Raw genomic sequence first — 18,921 nt, 5'->3', positions numbered from 1 at the left:
TTTTTTTTTTTTCAGGCTGTCTGTCTGTGCGTGCCTGCTCCCTAGTACGTAGACGTTCCAACCCCATTGAATATTTGCTTCCTCCGTTTGAAAGCAAAATAAAGAAATACATAAATAAATAAATAAATAAATACATAGGTAGGAAATATAGGCTAAGCCAGCAACAGGTCGGAAAAAATTGCACGAGTTGACTGTAAACAGCTGGCGGATTGGGGGAGTTTTAGTGCTTGTTTTCATCTGGAATGTTTAGCTTATTTTTTGGGGTGACAGCTTTGTTTTCGATGTAGTTTTCACCGTGTTGTACAATTCCCGGTCTCGCTGTGTTCATTCGCCCAAGAGCTGCAAAGTAATTTTTTCAACACTGTCTGAGTATGGAAAATAGCCTATAGTCTGCATGGCCTTCGACATCCCAGATATTGTAGTGTTTTCCTGAACAACTGTAGGTTACTCGTTTCAGGATGTCCAAGTAGAGCGAGTGACCAAAGGTCCTGTTTTTACGCACAGCGAATTGATATATGAAAAGCTAATATCAGCGTGCTTCATGAAGTTTTGCTTGACAGCAGTTGCTACTACATAGCCTATGTTGTCGGATTAGATGCAGCATTCGATTGACGTGTGTCTACTATTACGTATAAGGCCTATATAAACCGTGCGCTAAGGAGAAGCGCTCATTCACGTCTCCGTCGCCGGAGGGAGCGCCACGCTTTCTGTCGCTAGTGTACATCTGGACATGTATGGATCATTGGCTGCCAGTGACTCTAGCACACCAGTAGAGAACTGCATTTGGAGCAGTTGTTTTTTCTTTCTCCGTGGCGAAGATGAAGCAAAGAGGATCCACGAAACAACCCTCTTTACAACACATGACCTGAATGCGCAGTCCTAACTGGCCAGAGACCCAACTCGGAGCGTCCGCATCCCGACCGGTATGTGTACGTTGTTTTCATTGAGAGGCTAAGTTTCTAAAACGAAGCTCATATTTTATGAATTGTAAATTAGGGCTGTTCTCTCCAATGAAACGTCCCCTGTGTTTTCGCTCTGCTTAGAAAAACAGATTTTTTTTTTTTTATATCCCATCAAATACTTAGTGGTTTTATATTCTCATGCATGGCCAGACACTGATTTCTCTCCTTAGCTTTGAGTATCATCTTTGTTTGAAAAGCTGAGCTTTTTTTTACTCCAGTGACATTTTCTAATTTACTTGTGGTAGTTTCAAATGGTGTACACACCAAGTGGTTTTTGACATGCTATGTCACCATTACAATTTATTTAGCTTCTAAACAAATCTGTGAGCGTTTTAATCAGAGATAAAGCTGCCCTATGTATGTTGTACTGTGAGTAAAGTATGTGCACTTGCCTAACCAAACTCTTCTGTCAGTACCCATCGTTTTTAGGATAAAGAAGGAACAGTTATTGGAAATGTTACCAAGTTTTAAATGCCATTTGTTGTATTCTTCACTTTCAAAGTTGAACTCCACGCGGAAAATGCGCCTTTGTTTTCTTGAACACAATGTAGCGTACCTCACCTTTCACAACACACGCGTCTCCAACCCGGGTTAGGGAGCTTTAAGTAGGTTACTTTGGCCGGTTGCTTTCGCTTACGGCCATACCACGCTGAACACGCCCGATCTCGTCCGATCTCGGAAGCTAAGCAGCGTCGGGCCTGGTTAGTACTTGGATGGGAGACCGCCTGGGAATACCAGGTGCCGTAAGCTTTTCTCTCCATCAGCCAGTGAAACTTTTTTTTTTTTCAGGCTGTCTGTCTGTGCGTGCCTGCTCCCTAGTACGTAGACGTTCCAACCCCATTGAATATTTGCTTCCTCCGTTTGAAAGCAAAATAAAGAAATACATAAATAAATAAATAAATAAATACATAGGTAGGAAATATAGGCTAAGCCAGCAACAGGTCGGAAAAAATTGCACGAGTTGACTGTAAACAGCTGGCGGATTGGGGGAGTTTTAGTGCTTGTTTTCATCTGGAATGTTTAGCTTATTTTTTGGGGTGACAGCTTTGTTTTCGATGTAGTTTTCACCGTGTTGTACAATTCCCGGTCTCGCTGTGTTCATTCGCCCAAGAGCTGCAAAGTAATTTTTTCAACACTGTCTGAGTATGGAAAATAGCCTATAGTCTGCATGGCCTTCGACATCCCAGATATTGTAGTGTTTTCCTGAACAACTGTAGGTTACTCGTTTCAGGATGTCCAAGTAGAGCGAGTGACCAAAGGTCCTGTTTTTACGCACAGCGAATTGATATATGAAAAGCTAATATCAGCGTGCTTCATGAAGTTTTGCTTGACAGCAGTTGCTACTACATAGCCTATGTTGTCGGATTAGATGCAGCATTCGATTGACGTGTGTCTACTATTACGTATAAGGCCTATATAAACCGTGCGCTAAGGAGAAGCGCTCATTCACGTCTCCGTCGCCGGAGGGAGCGCCACGCTTTCTGTCGCTAGTGTACATCTGGACATGTATGGATCATTGGCTGCCAGTGACTCTAGCACACCAGTAGAGAACTGCATTTGGAGCAGTTGTTTTTTCTTTCTCCGTGGCGAAGATGAAGCAAAGAGGATCCACGAAACAACCCTCTTTACAACACATGACCTGAATGCGCAGTCCTAACTGGCCAGAGACCCAACTCGGAGCGTCCGCATCCCGACCGGTATGTGTACGTTGTTTTCATTGAGAGGCTAAGTTTCTAAAACGAAGCTCATATTTTATGAATTGTAAATTAGGGCTGTTCTCTCCAATGAAACGTCCCCTGTGTTTTCGCTCTGCTTAGAAAAACAGATTTTTTTTTTTTTATATCCCATCAAATACTTAGTGGTTTTATATTCTCATGCATGGCCAGACACTGATTTCTCTCCTTAGCTTTGAGTATCATCTTTGTTTGAAAAGCTGAGCTTTTTTTTACTCCAGTGACATTTTCTAATTTACTTGTGGTAGTTTCAAATGGTGTACACACCAAGTGGTTTTTGACATGCTATGTCACCATTACAATTTATTTAGCTTCTAAACAAATCTGTGAGCGTTTTAATCAGAGATAAAGCTGCCCTATGTATGTTGTACTGTGAGTAAAGTATGTGCACTTGCCTAACCAAACTCTTCTGTCAGTACCCATCGTTTTTAGGATAAAGAAGGAACAGTTATTGGAAATGTTACCAAGTTTTAAATGCCATTTGTTGTATTCTTCACTTTCAAAGTTGAACTCCACGCGGAAAATGCGCCTTTGTTTTCTTGAACACAATGTAGCGTACCTCACCTTTCACAACACACGCGTCTCCAACCCGGGTTAGGGAGCTTTAAGTAGGTTACTTTGGCCGGTTGCTTTCGCTTACGGCCATACCACGCTGAACACGCCCGATCTCGTCCGATCTCGGAAGCTAAGCAGCGTCGGGCCTGGTTAGTACTTGGATGGGAGACCGCCTGGGAATACCAGGTGCCGTAAGCTTTTCTCTCCATCAGCCAGTGAAACTTTTTTTTTTTTCAGGCTGTCTGTCTGTGCGTGCCTGCTCCCTAGTACGTAGACGTTCCAACCCCTTTGAATATTTGCTTCCTCCGTTTGAAAGCAAAATAAAGAAATACATAAATAAATAAATAAATAAATACATAGGTAGGAAATATAGGCTAAGCCAGCAACAGGTCGGAAAAAATTGCACGAGTTGACTGTAAACAGCTGGCGGATTGGGGGAGTTTTAGTGCTTGTTTTCATCTGGAATGTTTAGCTTATTTTTTGGGGTGACAGCTTTGTTTTCGATGTAGTTTTCACCGTGTTGTACAATTCCCGGTCTCGCTGTGTTCATTCGCCCAAGAGCTGCAAAGTAATTTTTTCAACACTGTCTGAGTATGGAAAATAGCCTATAGTCTGCATGGCCTTCGACATCCCAGATATTGTAGTGTTTTCCTGAACAACTGTAGGTTACTCGTTTCAGGATGTCCAAGTAGAGCGAGTGACCAAAGGTCCTGTTTTTACGCACAGCGAATTGATATATGAAAAGCTAATATCAGCGTGCTTCATGAAGTTTTGCTTGACAGCAGTTGCTACTACATAGCCTATGTTGTCGGATTAGATGCAGCATTCGATTGACGTGTGTCTACTATTACGTATAAGGCCTATATAAACCGTGCGCTAAGGAGAAGCGCTCATTCACGTCTCCGTCGCCGGAGGGAGCGCCACGCTTTCTGTCGCTAGTGTACATCTGGACATGTATGGATCATTGGCTGCCAGTGACTCTAGCACACCAGTAGAGAACTGCATTTGGAGCAGTTGTTTTTTCTTTCTCCGTGGCGAAGATGAAGCAAAGAGGATCCACGAAACAACCCTCTTTACAACACATGACCTGAATGCGCAGTCCTAACTGGCCAGAGACCCAACTCGGAGCGTCCGCATCCCGACCGGTATGTGTACGTTGTTTTCATTGAGAGGCTAAGTTTCTAAAACGAAGCTCATATTTTATGAATTGTAAATTAGGGCTGTTCTCTCCAATGAAACGTCCCCTGTGTTTTCGCTCTGCTTAGAAAAACAGATTTTTTTTTTTTTATATCCCATCAAATACTTAGTGGTTTTATATTCTCATGCATGGCCAGACACTGATTTCTCTCCTTAGCTTTGAGTATCATCTTTGTTTGAAAAGCTGAGCTTTTTTTTACTCCAGTGACATTTTCTAATTTACTTGTGGTAGTTTCAAATGGTGTACACACCAAGTGGTTTTTGACATGCTATGTCACCATTACAATTTATTTAGCTTCTAAACAAATCTGTGAGCGTTTTAATCAGAGATAAAGCTGCCCTATGTATGTTGTACTGTGAGTAAAGTATGTGCACTTGCCTAACCAAACTCTTCTGTCAGTACCCATCGTTTTTAGGATAAAGAAGGAACAGTTATTGGAAATGTTACCAAGTTTTAAATGCCATTTGTTGTATTCTTCACTTTCAAAGTTGAACTCCACGCGGAAAATGCGCCTTTGTTTTCTTGAACACAATGTAGCGTACCTCACCTTTCACAACACACGCGTCTCCAACCCGGGTTAGGGAGCTTTAAGTAGGTTACTTTGGCCGGTTGCTTTCGCTTACGGCCATACCACGCTGAACACGCCCGATCTCGTCCGATCTCGGAAGCTAAGCAGCGTCGGGCCTGGTTAGTACTTGGATGGGAGACCGCCTGGGAATACCAGGTGCCGTAAGCTTTTCTCTCCATCAGCCAGTGAAACTTTTTTTTTTTTCAGGCTGTCTGTCTGTGCGTGCCTGCTCCCTAGTACGTAGACGTTCCAACCCCATTGAATATTTGCTTCCTCCGTTTGAAAGCAAAATAAAGAAATACATAAATAAATAAATAAATAAATACATAGGTAGGAAATATAGGCTAAGCCAGCAACAGGTCGGAAAAAATTGCACGAGTTGACTGTAAACAGCTGGCGGATTGGGGGAGTTTTAGTGCTTGTTTTCATCTGGAATGTTTAGCTTATTTTTTGGGGTGACAGCTTTGTTTTCGATGTAGTTTTCACCGTGTTGTACAATTCCCGGTCTCGCTGTGTTCATTCGCCCAAGAGCTGCAAAGTAATTTTTTCAACACTGTCTGAGTATGGAAAATAGCCTATAGTCTGCATGGCCTTCGACATCCCAGATATTGTAGTGTTTTCCTGAACAACTGTAGGTTACTCGTTTCAGGATGTCCAAGTAGAGCGAGTGACCAAAGGTCCTGTTTTTACGCACAGCGAATTGATATATGAAAAGCTAATATCAGCGTGCTTCATGAAGTTTTGCTTGACAGCAGTTGCTACTACATAGCCTATGTTGTCGGATTAGATGCAGCATTCGATTGACGTGTGTCTACTATTACGTATAAGGCCTATATAAACCGTGCGCTAAGGAGAAGCGCTCATTCACGTCTCCGTCGCCGGAGGGAGCGCCACGCTTTCTGTCGCTAGTGTACATCTGGACATGTATGGATCATTGGCTGCCAGTGACTCTAGCACACCAGTAGAGAACTGCATTTGGAGCAGTTGTTTTTTCTTTCTCCGTGGCGAAGATGAAGCAAAGAGGATCCACGAAACAACCCTCTTTACAACACATGACCTGAATGCGCAGTCCTAACTGGCCAGAGACCCAACTCGGAGCGTCCGCATCCCGACCGGTATGTGTACGTTGTTTTCATTGAGAGGCTAAGTTTCTAAAACGAAGCTCATATTTTATGAATTGTAAATTAGGGCTGTTCTCTCCAATGAAACGTCCCCTGTGTTTTCGCTCTGCTTAGAAAAACAGATTTTTTTTTTTTTATATCCCATCAAATACTTAGTGGTTTTATATTCTCATGCATGGCCAGACACTGATTTCTCTCCTTAGCTTTGAGTATCATCTTTGTTTGAAAAGCTGAGCTTTTTTTTACTCCAGTGACATTTTCTAATTTACTTGTGGTAGTTTCAAATGGTGTACACACCAAGTGGTTTTTGACATGCTATGTCACCATTACAATTTATTTAGCTTCTAAACAAATCTGTGAGCGTTTTAATCAGAGATAAAGCTGCCCTATGTATGTTGTACTGTGAGTAAAGTATGTGCACTTGCCTAACCAAACTCTTCTGTCAGTACCCATCGTTTTTAGGATAAAGAAGGAACAGTTATTGGAAATGTTACCAAGTTTTAAATGCCATTTGTTGTATTCTTCACTTTCAAAGTTGAACTCCACGCGGAAAATGCGCCTTTGTTTTCTTGAACACAATGTAGCGTACCTCACCTTTCACAACACACGCGTCTCCAACCCGGGTTAGGGAGCTTTAAGTAGGTTACTTTGGCCGGTTGCTTTCGCTTACGGCCATACCACGCTGAACACGCCCGATCTCGTCCGATCTCGGAAGCTAAGCAGCGTCGGGCCTGGTTAGTACTTGGATGGGAGACCGCCTGGGAATACCAGGTGCCGTAAGCTTTTCTCTCCATCAGCCAGTGAAACTTTTTTTTTTTTCAGGCTGTCTGTCTGTGCGTGCCTGCTCCCTAGTACGTAGACGTTCCAACCCCTTTGAATATTTGCTTCCTCCGTTTGAAAGCAAAATAAAGAAATACATAAATAAATAAATAAATAAATACATAGGTAGGAAATATAGGCTAAGCCAGCAACAGGTCGGAAAAAATTGCACGAGTTGACTGTAAACAGCTGGCGGATTGGGGGAGTTTTAGTGCTTGTTTTCATCTGGAATGTTTAGCTTATTTTTTGGGGTGACAGCTTTGTTTTCGATGTAGTTTTCACCGTGTTGTACAATTCCCGGTCTCGCTGTGTTCATTCGCCCAAGAGCTGCAAAGTAATTTTTTCAACACTGTCTGAGTATGGAAAATAGCCTATAGTCTGCATGGCCTTCGACATCCCAGATATTGTAGTGTTTTCCTGAACAACTGTAGGTTACTCGTTTCAGGATGTCCAAGTAGAGCGAGTGACCAAAGGTCCTGTTTTTACGCACAGCGAATTGATATATGAAAAGCTAATATCAGCGTGCTTCATGAAGTTTTGCTTGACAGCAGTTGCTACTACATAGCCTATGTTGTCGGATTAGATGCAGCATTCGATTGACGTGTGTCTACTATTACGTATAAGGCCTATATAAACCGTGCGCTAAGGAGAAGCGCTCATTCACGTCTCCGTCGCCGGAGGGAGCGCCACGCTTTCTGTCGCTAGTGTACATCTGGACATGTATGGATCATTGGCTGCCAGTGACTCTAGCACACCAGTAGAGAACTGCATTTGGAGCAGTTGTTTTTTCTTTCTCCGTGGCGAAGATGAAGCAAAGAGGATCCACGAAACAACCCTCTTTACAACACATGACCTGAATGCGCAGTCCTAACTGGCCAGAGACCCAACTCGGAGCGTCCGCATCCCGACCGGTATGTGTACGTTGTTTTCATTGAGAGGCTAAGTTTCTAAAACGAAGCTCATATTTTATGAATTGTAAATTAGGGCTGTTCTCTCCAATGAAACGTCCCCTGTGTTTTCGCTCTGCTTAGAAAAACAGATTTTTTTTTTTTTATATCCCATCAAATACTTAGTGGTTTTATATTCTCATGCATGGCCAGACACTGATTTCTCTCCTTAGCTTTGAGTATCATCTTTGTTTGAAAAGCTGAGCTTTTTTTTACTCCAGTGACATTTTCTAATTTACTTGTGGTAGTTTCAAATGGTGTACACACCAAGTGGTTTTTGACATGCTATGTCACCATTACAATTTATTTAGCTTCTAAACAAATCTGTGAGCGTTTTAATCAGAGATAAAGCTGCCCTATGTATGTTGTACTGTGAGTAAAGTATGTGCACTTGCCTAACCAAACTCTTCTGTCAGTACCCATCGTTTTTAGGATAAAGAAGGAACAGTTATTGGAAATGTTACCAAGTTTTAAATGCCATTTGTTGTATTCTTCACTTTCAAAGTTGAACTCCACGCGGAAAATGCGCCTTTGTTTTCTTGAACACAATGTAGCGTACCTCACCTTTCACAACACACGCGTCTCCAACCCGGGTTAGGGAGCTTTAAGTAGGTTACTTTGGCCGGTTGCTTTCGCTTACGGCCATACCACGCTGAACACGCCCGATCTCGTCCGATCTCGGAAGCTAAGCAGCGTCGGGCCTGGTTAGTACTTGGATGGGAGACCGCCTGGGAATACCAGGTGCCGTAAGCTTTTCTCTCCATCAGCCAGTGAAACTTTTTTTTTTTTCAGGCTGTCTGTCTGTGCGTGCCTGCTCCCTAGTACGTAGACGTTCCAACCCCTTTGAATATTTGCTTCCTCCGTTTGAAAGCAAAATAAAGAAATACATAAATAAATAAATAAATAAATACATAGGTAGGAAATATAGGCTAAGCCAGCAACAGGTCGGAAAAAATTGCACGAGTTGACTGTAAACAGCTGGCGGATTGGGGGAGTTTTAGTGCTTGTTTTCATCTGGAATGTTTAGCTTATTTTTTGGGGTGACAGCTTTGTTTTCGATGTAGTTTTCACCGTGTTGTACAATTCCCGGTCTCGCTGTGTTCATTCGCCCAAGAGCTGCAAAGTAATTTTTTCAACACTGTCTGAGTATGGAAAATAGCCTATAGTCTGCATGGCCTTCGACATCCCAGATATTGTAGTGTTTTCCTGAACAACTGTAGGTTACTCGTTTCAGGATGTCCAAGTAGAGCGAGTGACCAAAGGTCCTGTTTTTACGCACAGCGAATTGATATATGAAAAGCTAATATCAGCGTGCTTCATGAAGTTTTGCTTGACAGCAGTTGCTACTACATAGCCTATGTTGTCGGATTAGATGCAGCATTCGATTGACGTGTGTCTACTATTACGTATAAGGCCTATATAAACCGTGCGCTAAGGAGAAGCGCTCATTCACGTCTCCGTCGCCGGAGGGAGCGCCACGCTTTCTGTCGCTAGTGTACATCTGGACATGTATGGATCATTGGCTGCCAGTGACTCTAGCACACCAGTAGAGAACTGCATTTGGAGCAGTTGTTTTTTCTTTCTCCGTGGCGAAGATGAAGCAAAGAGGATCCACGAAACAACCCTCTTTACAACACATGACCTGAATGCGCAGTCCTAACTGGCCAGAGACCCAACTCGGAGCGTCCGCATCCCGACCGGTATGTGTACGTTGTTTTCATTGAGAGGCTAAGTTTCTAAAACGAAGCTCATATTTTATGAATTGTAAATTAGGGCTGTTCTCTCCAATGAAACGTCCCCTGTGTTTTCGCTCTGCTTAGAAAAACAGATTTTTTTTTTTTTATATCCCATCAAATACTTAGTGGTTTTATATTCTCATGCATGGCCAGACACTGATTTCTCTCCTTAGCTTTGAGTATCATCTTTGTTTGAAAAGCTGAGCTTTTTTTTACTCCAGTGACATTTTCTAATTTACTTGTGGTAGTTTCAAATGGTGTACACACCAAGTGGTTTTTGACATGCTATGTCACCATTACAATTTATTTAGCTTCTAAACAAATCTGTGAGCGTTTTAATCAGAGATAAAGCTGCCCTATGTATGTTGTACTGTGAGTAAAGTATGTGCACTTGCCTAACCAAACTCTTCTGTCAGTACCCATCGTTTTTAGGATAAAGAAGGAACAGTTATTGGAAATGTTACCAAGTTTTAAATGCCATTTGTTGTATTCTTCACTTTCAAAGTTGAACTCCACGCGGAAAATGCGCCTTTGTTTTCTTGAACACAATGTAGCGTACCTCACCTTTCACAACACACGCGTCTCCAACCCGGGTTAGGGAGCTTTAAGTAGGTTACTTTGGCCGGTTGCTTTCGCTTACGGCCATACCACGCTGAACACGCCCGATCTCGTCCGATCTCGGAAGCTAAGCAGCGTCGGGCCTGGTTAGTACTTGGATGGGAGACCGCCTGGGAATACCAGGTGCCGTAAGCTTTTCTCTCCATCAGCCAGTGAAACTTTTTTTTTTTTCAGGCTGTCTGTCTGTGCGTGCCTGCTCCCTAGTACGTAGACGTTCCAACCCCTTTGAATATTTGCTTCCTCCGTTTGAAAGCAAAATAAAGAAATACATAAATAAATAAATAAATAAATACATAGGTAGGAAATATAGGCTAAGCCAGCAACAGGTCGGAAAAAATTGCACGAGTTGACTGTAAACAGCTGGCGGATTGGGGGAGTTTTAGTGCTTGTTTTCATCTGGAATGTTTAGCTTATTTTTTGGGGTGACAGCTTTGTTTTCGATGTAGTTTTCACCGTGTTGTACAATTCCCGGTCTCGCTGTGTTCATTCGCCCAAGAGCTGCAAAGTAATTTTTTCAACACTGTCTGAGTATGGAAAATAGCCTATAGTCTGCATGGCCTTCGACATCCCAGATATTGTAGTGTTTTCCTGAACAACTGTAGGTTACTCGTTTCAGGATGTCCAAGTAGAGCGAGTGACCAAAGGTCCTGTTTTTACGCACAGCGAATTGATATATGAAAAGCTAATATCAGCGTGCTTCATGAAGTTTTGCTTGACAGCAGTTGCTACTACATAGCCTATGTTGTCGGATTAGATGCAGCATTCGATTGACGTGTGTCTACTATTACGTATAAGGCCTATATAAACCGTGCGCTAAGGAGAAGCGCTCATTCACGTCTCCGTCGCCGGAGGGAGCGCCACGCTTTCTGTCGCTAGTGTACATCTGGACATGTATGGATCATTGGCTGCCAGTGACTCTAGCACACCAGTAGAGAACTGCATTTGGAGCAGTTGTTTTTTCTTTCTCCGTGGCGAAGATGAAGCAAAGAGGATCCACGAAACAACCCTCTTTACAACACATGACCTGAATGCGCAGTCCTAACTGGCCAGAGGCCCAACTCGGAGCGTCCGCATCCCGACCGGTATGTGTACGTTGTTTTCATTGAGAGGCTAAGTTTCTAAAACGAAGCTCATATTTTATGAATTGTAAATTAGGGCTGTTCTCTCCAATGAAACGTCCCCTGTGTTTTCGCTCTGCTTAGAAAAACAGATTTTTTTTTTTTTATATCCCATCAAATACTTAGTGGTTTTATATTCTCATGCATGGCCAGACACTGATTTCTCTCCTTAGCTTTGAGTATCATCTTTGTTTGAAAAGCTGAGCTTTTTTTTACTCCAGTGACATTTTCTAATTTACTTGTGGTAGTTTCAAATGGTGTACACACCAAGTGGTTTTTGACATGCTATGTCACCATTACAATTTATTTAGCTTCTAAACAAATCTGTGAGCGTTTTAATCAGAGATAAAGCTGCCCTATGTATGTTGTACTGTGAGTAAAGTATGTGCACTTGCCTAACCAAACTCTTCTGTCAGTACCCATCGTTTTTAGGATAAAGAAGGAACAGTTATTGGAAATGTTACCAAGTTTTAAATGCCATTTGTTGTATTCTTCACTTTCAAAGTTGAACTCCACGCGGAAAATGCGCCTTTGTTTTCTTGAACACAATGTAGCGTACCTCACCTTTCACAACACACGCGTCTCCAACCCGGGTTAGGGAGCTTTAAGTAGGTTACTTTGGCCGGTTGCTTTCGCTTACGGCCATACCACGCTGAACACGCCCGATCTCGTCCGATCTCGGAAGCTAAGCAGCGTCGGGCCTGGTTAGTACTTGGATGGGAGACCGCCTGGGAATACCAGGTGCCGTAAGCTTTTCTCTCCATCAGCCAGTGAAACTTTTTTTTTTTTCAGGCTGTCTGTCTGTGCGTGCCTGCTCCCTAGTACGTAGACGTTCCAACCCCTTTGAATATTTGCTTCCTCCGTTTGAAAGCAAAATAAAGAAATACATAAATAAATAAATAAATAAATACATAGGTAGGAAATATAGGCTAAGCCAGCAACAGGTCGGAAAAAATTGCACGAGTTGACTGTAAACAGCTGGCGGATTGGGGGAGTTTTAGTGCTTGTTTTCATCTGGAATGTTTAGCTTATTTTTTGGGGTGACAGCTTTGTTTTCGATGTAGTTTTCACCGTGTTGTACAATTCCCGGTCTCGCTGTGTTCATTCGCCCAAGAGCTGCAAAGTAATTTTTTCAACACTGTCTGAGTATGGAAAATAGCCTATAGTCTGCATGGCCTTCGACATCCCAGATATTGTAGTGTTTTCCTGAACAACTGTAGGTTACTCGTTTCAGGATGTCCAAGTAGAGCGAGTGACCAAAGGTCCTGTTTTTACGCACAGCGAATTGATATATGAAAAGCTAATATCAGCGTGCTTCATGAAGTTTTGCTTGACAGCAGTTGCTACTACATAGCCTATGTTGTCGGATTAGATGCAGCATTCGATTGACGTGTGTCTACTATTACGTATAAGGCCTATATAAACCGTGCGCTAAGGAGAAGCGCTCATTCACGTCTCCGTCGCCGGAGGGAGCGCCACGCTTTCTGTCGCTAGTGTACATCTGGACATGTATGGATCATTGGCTGCCAGTGACTCTAGCACACCAGTAGAGAACTGCATTTGGAGCAGTTGTTTTTTCTTTCTCCGTGGCGAAGATGAAGCAAAGAGGATCCACGAAACAACCCTCTTTACAACACATGACCTGAATGCGCAGTCCTAACTGGCCAGAGACCCAACTCGGAGCGTCCGCATCCCGACCGGTATGTGTACGTTGTTTTCATTGAGAGGCTAAGTTTCTAAAACGAAGCTCATATTTTATGAATTGTAAATTAGGGCTGTTCTCTCCAATGAAACGTCCCCTGTGTTTTCGCTCTGCTTAGAAAAACAGATTTTTTTTTTTTTATATCCCATCAAATACTTAGTGGTTTTATATTCTCATGCATGGCCAGACACTGATTTCTCTCCTTAGCTTTGAGTATCATCTTTGTTTGAAAAGCTGAGCTTTTTTTTACTCCAGTGACATTTTCTAATTTACTTGTGGTAGTTTCAAATGGTGTACACACCAAGTGGTTTTTGCCATGCTATGTCACCATTACAATTTATTTAGCTTCTACACAAATCTGTGAGCGTTTTAATCAGAGATAAAGCTGCCCTATGTATGTTGTACTGTGAGTAAAGTATGTGCACTTGCCTAACCAAACTCTTCTGTCAGTACCCATCGTTTTTAGGATAAAGAAGGAACAGTTATTGGAAATGTTACCAAGTTTTAAATGCCATTTGTTGTATTCTTCACTTTCAAAGTTGAACTCCACGCGGAAAATGCGCCTTTGTTTTCTTGAACACAATGTAGCGTACCTCACCTTTCACAACACACGCGTCTCCAACCCGGGTTAGGGAGCTTTAAGTAGGTTACTTTGGCCGATTGCTTTCGCTTACGGCCATACCACGCTGAACACGCCCGATCTCGTCCGATCTCGGAAGCTAAGCAGCGTCGGGCCTGGTTAGTACTTGGATGGGAGACCGCCTGGGAATACCAGGTGCCGTAAGCTTTTCTCTCCATCAGCCAGTGAAACTTTTTTTTTTTTCAGGCTGTCTGTCTGTGCGTGCCTGCTCCCTAGTACGTAGACGTTCCAACCCCTTTGAATATTTGCTTCCTCCGTTTGAAAGCAAAATAAAGAAATACATAAATAAATAAATAAATAAATACATAGGTAGGAAATATAGGCTAAGCCAGCAACAGGTCGGAAAAAATTGCACGAGTTGACTGTAAACAGCTGGCGGATTGGGGGAGTTTTAGTGCTTGTTTTCATCTGGAATGTTTAGCTTATTTTTTGGGGTGACAGCTTTGTTTTCGATGTAGTTTTCACCGTGTTGTACAATTCCCGGTCTCGCTGTGTTCATTCGCCCAAGAGCTGCAAAGTAATTTTTTCAACACTGTCTGAGTATGGAAAATAGCCTATAGTCTGCATGGCCTTCGACATCCCAGATATTGTAGTGTTTTCCTGAACAACTGTAGGTTACTCGTTTCAGGATGTCCAAGTAGAGCGAGTGACCAAAGGTCCTGTTTTTACGCACAGCGAATTGATATATGAAAAGCTAATATCAGCGTGCTTCATGAAGTTTTGCTTGACAGCAGTTGCTACTACATAGCCTACACTGTAAGCCCAAACAGGTTCAATGAACTCAAAATATTTGATGAAACTGATTACCTCAAATTATTTAGCTACGTTAACATATTCTTTAAGTAATTTCTACTTAAAATGAGACTTTTCTAAAGCTCAAAATCTTTAAGGACAAGGATCCAATTAAAAAGAATAATGTGAGAAATATATGTTTTAAGTAATTACTACATTAGCCAGACAAGCTCTTTAGACTCCAAATCTTTGAGAAAATGAACAACATTAAAACAAATAACTTCAACAAACGAACATTTTAAGTAATTACTACTCAAAACTCTAAGCTGTATTCACACTCATTTTTTTTGAGGACATTGATGAACTGAAATATAATAATTTGACAATCAAAAATTTTAAGTAATCACTACTTAAATCTTGGATAAGTTCAATGAACCTGATCATTTTGAAATCATTGTTAAATCTAGCAAATTTGACACTAAAGATGGAATTGATTTTTTTAAGTTAACGCTCCTAATAATATATTAATGTTATCAACATGACTCATTCAATTTCTCAGACCTAAACATTATAAATTCAGCCTCTTATATTTTTAAGTTGACTTAACTCTATTGAAACACATTTTATTTACTGTTTATATTTACTTTTTTCCTCAAACACAAACATATTTTGTTTGTATGATCCAACTGAAAAATTATTGAAAAGACCATTTCACTGCACATTCCATTTATTTAAGAATTCCATTTGAATTCTAACAGAACAACCTCCCCAGCAATGGGGTTAATACAAAAAAATCAAAGAAATAACAACCATTTCGTCAACAAAGGTACAAATACTCAAATAACAAAAAGAATAAGGCCAACATAAATAATAATAATAATAATAAAAAAAAACTTCACTGCATTGCTTGCCAACTACCAACAATGAGATTTGGTAAAACAGACTGCATACTCATCCATCATCAGCAATTCATTTTTAAGGCTAAGTAGTCTAGGAGGTAACGACTTCAGGTCATCCAAACCTATTATAATTTTTGAATGAAATTAAATGCGTAAGACAATTGCTTTGGATAATCGACATGAAGTGCATAAATTAAGGCAAACAGTAAAATTAACGCATCTGTCAACTCTGTTATATCACACTCAACAATAGCTCCCTCAAGAACTATAGAATGGATAGCATGACCAAACTTCACAAGGGAGAATAGGTACAGCTGCATCCGAGAGGTCAGGCAGGTCAATTTCTTCTACCTGAAGAACATGACAGTAATTAGTTAATGAGTAGAGTAGTCAGTGAAAAACACTACATACATTACAAACACTATACATACTGTATATGTGTATTTCATATAATATGAAATACCAGTGAATGAAAAGTCCCAAATTAAATGTAGTATGATTTAATTGCTATTCTGGTGGCTAGGAAGATGGTTGTGGTTGTTGTCTTTTGTTTGCAATGTAGTATCAGAGAGGGTTAAATAGAAATAGAGATATACAGAGAAGATAAATTAAGAAAAAAGGAAAGAGTGAATCAAAAACTTACATTCCAGGTCATCCTGCAGGAAGATTAGAAGGGCCTGCAGAATAATTGTTCGTCTGCTGTTGACATCAGCATCGTCCTATCAAGACAGAGAGAGGGATTGTGAGGTAATGGGAAGACAAATCAGCAGAATAGTAATCCTGTGCATATATTAAATAATACTATAGTACAAGCGACATGTAAACACAAGACACAACCTCCTGCTCAGTTTTTCTATGAAATCGTGAGAGATGAATTTTCAGTGCATTGATAGACTGGAAGGTCCAAATCGAGGGCTGAGAACCAAAGGGGCGTAGGTGACATTTTGGTCAAAATTTAGTTATATATATCACCTGAAAGCTGAGAGCTCTTTCTAGCTGACAAAATTATAGAAGTAAAATATTTGTAAATATAAAGTTATTAAACAAAAAACAAAGGTCTTTAACTGTGAACATATAGAAGCAGTTAGATTTGTTTGGGCTCTCCTATTAAGTTGGTGAAATGTCACTTATGCCCCTTTGGTTCTCAGCCCTTTAAATGCATGAGTGGTGTATGCATGGGCTGACCCTTGAAAACTGACTGCGATTTAATCAATAATGGCAAAATACTGTAACTGAGCTTCTTGGAAAAGGCGTCACATAACCACATAGCCAACCCATTTTGATATATAAAATCTAAAGTCTAAGGTGTTATCCCTTCCTTGATACAAAAACATCACTCAACTCTAGCCTTTGTGTATCCCTATGGAGAGATGCAAAGGGATACGGTTAGACTAGGCTATTCTCATTGGTGGATAAATGCTTACAAAATATTACTATAATAATATAGGCTACACAGTGGCTACATTGTGACACTAGTAAATTGAAGACCAGTAAATTATCACTTACCATGGCATGATGGTGGTTCCTTGCACAGAACTGAAAATGAATGTCACAGCGCCATCTGGTCCTGCAGGAGAAATTAAATTATTATGATGACTATTATTTCACTTCAGCACGAAAGCCAGTCAGACAATCTCTTCATATCCCTCTATAGGCATGCCCATCAGAGTCAGACGTTGACATTGACCATGCTTAGGCTATTGTCAGTAAGTTCAGAGCTAGGCCTACAATTTGACTTCCTATCTGTGTTAACAAAACTGTGGAATTGACGTTAATATAAGACAGATGTTACCGCTGCAGGGTTACTCTTCAACTAGGCCATGGTAGGCTACTCTTTGACCTGGACATTTTAAGAAAATGTAACATTTTCAATAAAAAATACTTTTGCATGGTTTAATTGTCTACCCTAATAGTGGCAGTGATGATTTTACCTAAATAATGTATTTTCCAATTTATTCCAAAAGCCTGTTATTTCCATCACAGAACAAAACGTGTTTTTTTGGTTTTTTTTTTTTTAAATAATAATAAAAAAAAAACCATATGGTTCCAAATGTATTATTTGAATAGGCTAAATATTACACAGATATGTTTTAATTTTCCAAAAATGCATGTTGTATTATTTTCATATGATTAACTTAAAATGTGTAGTGATGGAAATGACAGATATGGCAGAAAGTGTGGTGGAGATGACATGGTCTAATGTACAATAATGGCATTAACAGGGGACACGAGGATAATGATAGGCTTGAAAATTAATTGTAATCGCTCTCGAGAACGCCCTCTCTGCGTAGCCTAGATAATTTCATTTTAGTGTGATTTAACTTCTCTGAATTTAGGCCTACTACAACGTCATCACCCAATGCATTTTTATTATAGGCCTACAGCGGACTTAAACTGTTATATTTTACTGTCCATGCGTGAATCACGGGGTGCCTCTCATTTGGTATTTTATACATCCTTATCCTTCCTTCCTCGGTCCTCGTCCTCACCGATCTAGATAAGGAATGATGGGGCGTCAACTATGGGGTAGTCTATCCAGTGTTAGATCAGTGGGAACGAGCCTAGAGGACCGAGCATCGAGGATCGAGGAGAGTTTGAGAGCCACCCATAGAAAGCGCGAGTGGAGTGGCCACTTCAATGAGGCCCAGTATAGCAACTAATGCGAACCATGTAGCCCATGGCAGCTAGTCCACCAATAAATTGTTTAAAAGCGCGTGGACTGTGTGTAATGTGTTTGATTACCAATCGTCATGTATGAAACATTGCTGCAGAAACAGTTGATAGACTGGTGGGTTAGTGCTAAACCAAACAACTTTGACAAGATTTGGGAAAGACTCGTCAAAGATTGTAGTCTTTTGGGTAAAGCTTGAATGGCAGGCATTAGTTAGAAGACTACAATCGTTCAAAAATCTTTCCCAAATCTTGTCAAAGTTGTTGTAGCCTAGGTATAGCCTAGTTGTTGTAAGTAGTAGGCTAGGCACTCACTCGGCTGGCTAACCTAGCTGATGACGACTGAGACAACAAACTTTAGTTAACTCGCTAAAACATGCAGCTAGCCCACAAAAGGTCTCTTTCACATAGCCTACGCTTCAGCTGAGGTTTGCCCGCTGGAAGACGGTAAACAAATAAATTAAATAATGAAAGTGCGTTCTTACCGTTGCACCTTTGAAGGCTGCTGCTGCTGTTGGATCTTGATGTTGTTGTTGTTGTCTACATCCGGGTGCGCAGCAGTCCTTGCAAACTAGTCGTCTGATGTCAAAGTGTATTAATTTACATCCGCCAAAATCAACCATATACTAGTTCATCCATCATTTCCAATTTTTAAAATGCTTATTTGTTTTTGTGGGTTTGTGTTGGTTTGTGTAGGTCAGTTGCAAGTGGGTGCAAGCCGTGTTGAAATGAACCTAGCCAATGAACTAGCACGTCATTACTACGTCAGACGTAATTTCAATCCACTCTTGAAAGAAATGAGTTAGGAGGTCAGTTCTACTCATATACTAAGAGCTACTCTACTCTAAATAATCAATAACTGGGAAACCAGTTGAGTGAACTTAAAACTTTTGTGGTTCCAGA

The 18,921-nt window shown here is 41.0% G+C and overlaps 1 long non-coding RNA gene and 8 other non-coding genes across 9 annotated transcripts; 8 read left to right on the top strand and 1 right to left on the bottom strand.

Moving 5' to 3' along the window:
* Window positions 1–1,593: 1,593 nt before the first annotated feature.
* LOC134079341 (5S ribosomal RNA) lies at window positions 1,594–1,712 on the top strand. Its single transcript, XR_009938981.1, has one exon. It is a non-coding gene; the product is annotated as a 5S ribosomal RNA (ribosomal RNA).
* A 1,617-nt stretch (window positions 1,713–3,329) lies between these two features.
* On the top strand, window positions 3,330–3,448 carry LOC134079340 (5S ribosomal RNA). Its single transcript, XR_009938980.1, has one exon. It is a non-coding gene; the product is annotated as a 5S ribosomal RNA (ribosomal RNA).
* Window positions 3,449–5,065: 1,617 nt separating this feature from the next.
* LOC134079339 (5S ribosomal RNA) lies at window positions 5,066–5,184 on the top strand. Its single transcript, XR_009938979.1, has one exon. It is a non-coding gene; the product is annotated as a 5S ribosomal RNA (ribosomal RNA).
* A 1,617-nt stretch (window positions 5,185–6,801) lies between these two features.
* Window positions 6,802–6,920, top strand: LOC134079338 (5S ribosomal RNA). The gene has a single exon (XR_009938978.1). It is a non-coding gene; the product is annotated as a 5S ribosomal RNA (ribosomal RNA).
* A 1,617-nt stretch (window positions 6,921–8,537) lies between these two features.
* LOC134079336 (5S ribosomal RNA) lies at window positions 8,538–8,656 on the top strand. The gene has a single exon (XR_009938977.1). It is a non-coding gene; the product is annotated as a 5S ribosomal RNA (ribosomal RNA).
* Window positions 8,657–10,273: 1,617 nt separating this feature from the next.
* LOC134079335 (5S ribosomal RNA) lies at window positions 10,274–10,392 on the top strand. The gene has a single exon (XR_009938976.1). It is a non-coding gene; the product is annotated as a 5S ribosomal RNA (ribosomal RNA).
* A 1,617-nt stretch (window positions 10,393–12,009) lies between these two features.
* Window positions 12,010–12,128, top strand: LOC134079334 (5S ribosomal RNA). Its single transcript, XR_009938975.1, has one exon. It is a non-coding gene; the product is annotated as a 5S ribosomal RNA (ribosomal RNA).
* Window positions 12,129–13,745: 1,617 nt separating this feature from the next.
* LOC134079333 (5S ribosomal RNA) lies at window positions 13,746–13,864 on the top strand. The gene has a single exon (XR_009938974.1). It is a non-coding gene; the product is annotated as a 5S ribosomal RNA (ribosomal RNA).
* A 1,531-nt stretch (window positions 13,865–15,395) lies between these two features.
* Window positions 15,396–18,695, bottom strand: LOC134077710 (uncharacterized). The gene is made up of 4 exons (XR_009938733.1): window positions 18,504–18,695; window positions 16,855–16,915; window positions 15,992–16,067; window positions 15,396–15,699 (listed from the first exon to the last, which is right to left on the bottom strand). It is a non-coding gene; the product is annotated as an uncharacterized LOC134077710 (long non-coding RNA).
* Between the last annotated feature and the right edge of the window lie 226 nt (window positions 18,696–18,921).

This window comes from Sardina pilchardus, chromosome 4 (assembly GCF_963854185.1).
Source record: "Sardina pilchardus chromosome 4, fSarPil1.1, whole genome shotgun sequence".
In the NCBI taxonomy this organism is placed as follows: domain Eukaryota; kingdom Metazoa; phylum Chordata; class Actinopteri; order Clupeiformes; family Clupeidae; genus Sardina; species Sardina pilchardus.
This window is presented reverse-complemented; position numbering and strand designations above follow the sequence as displayed.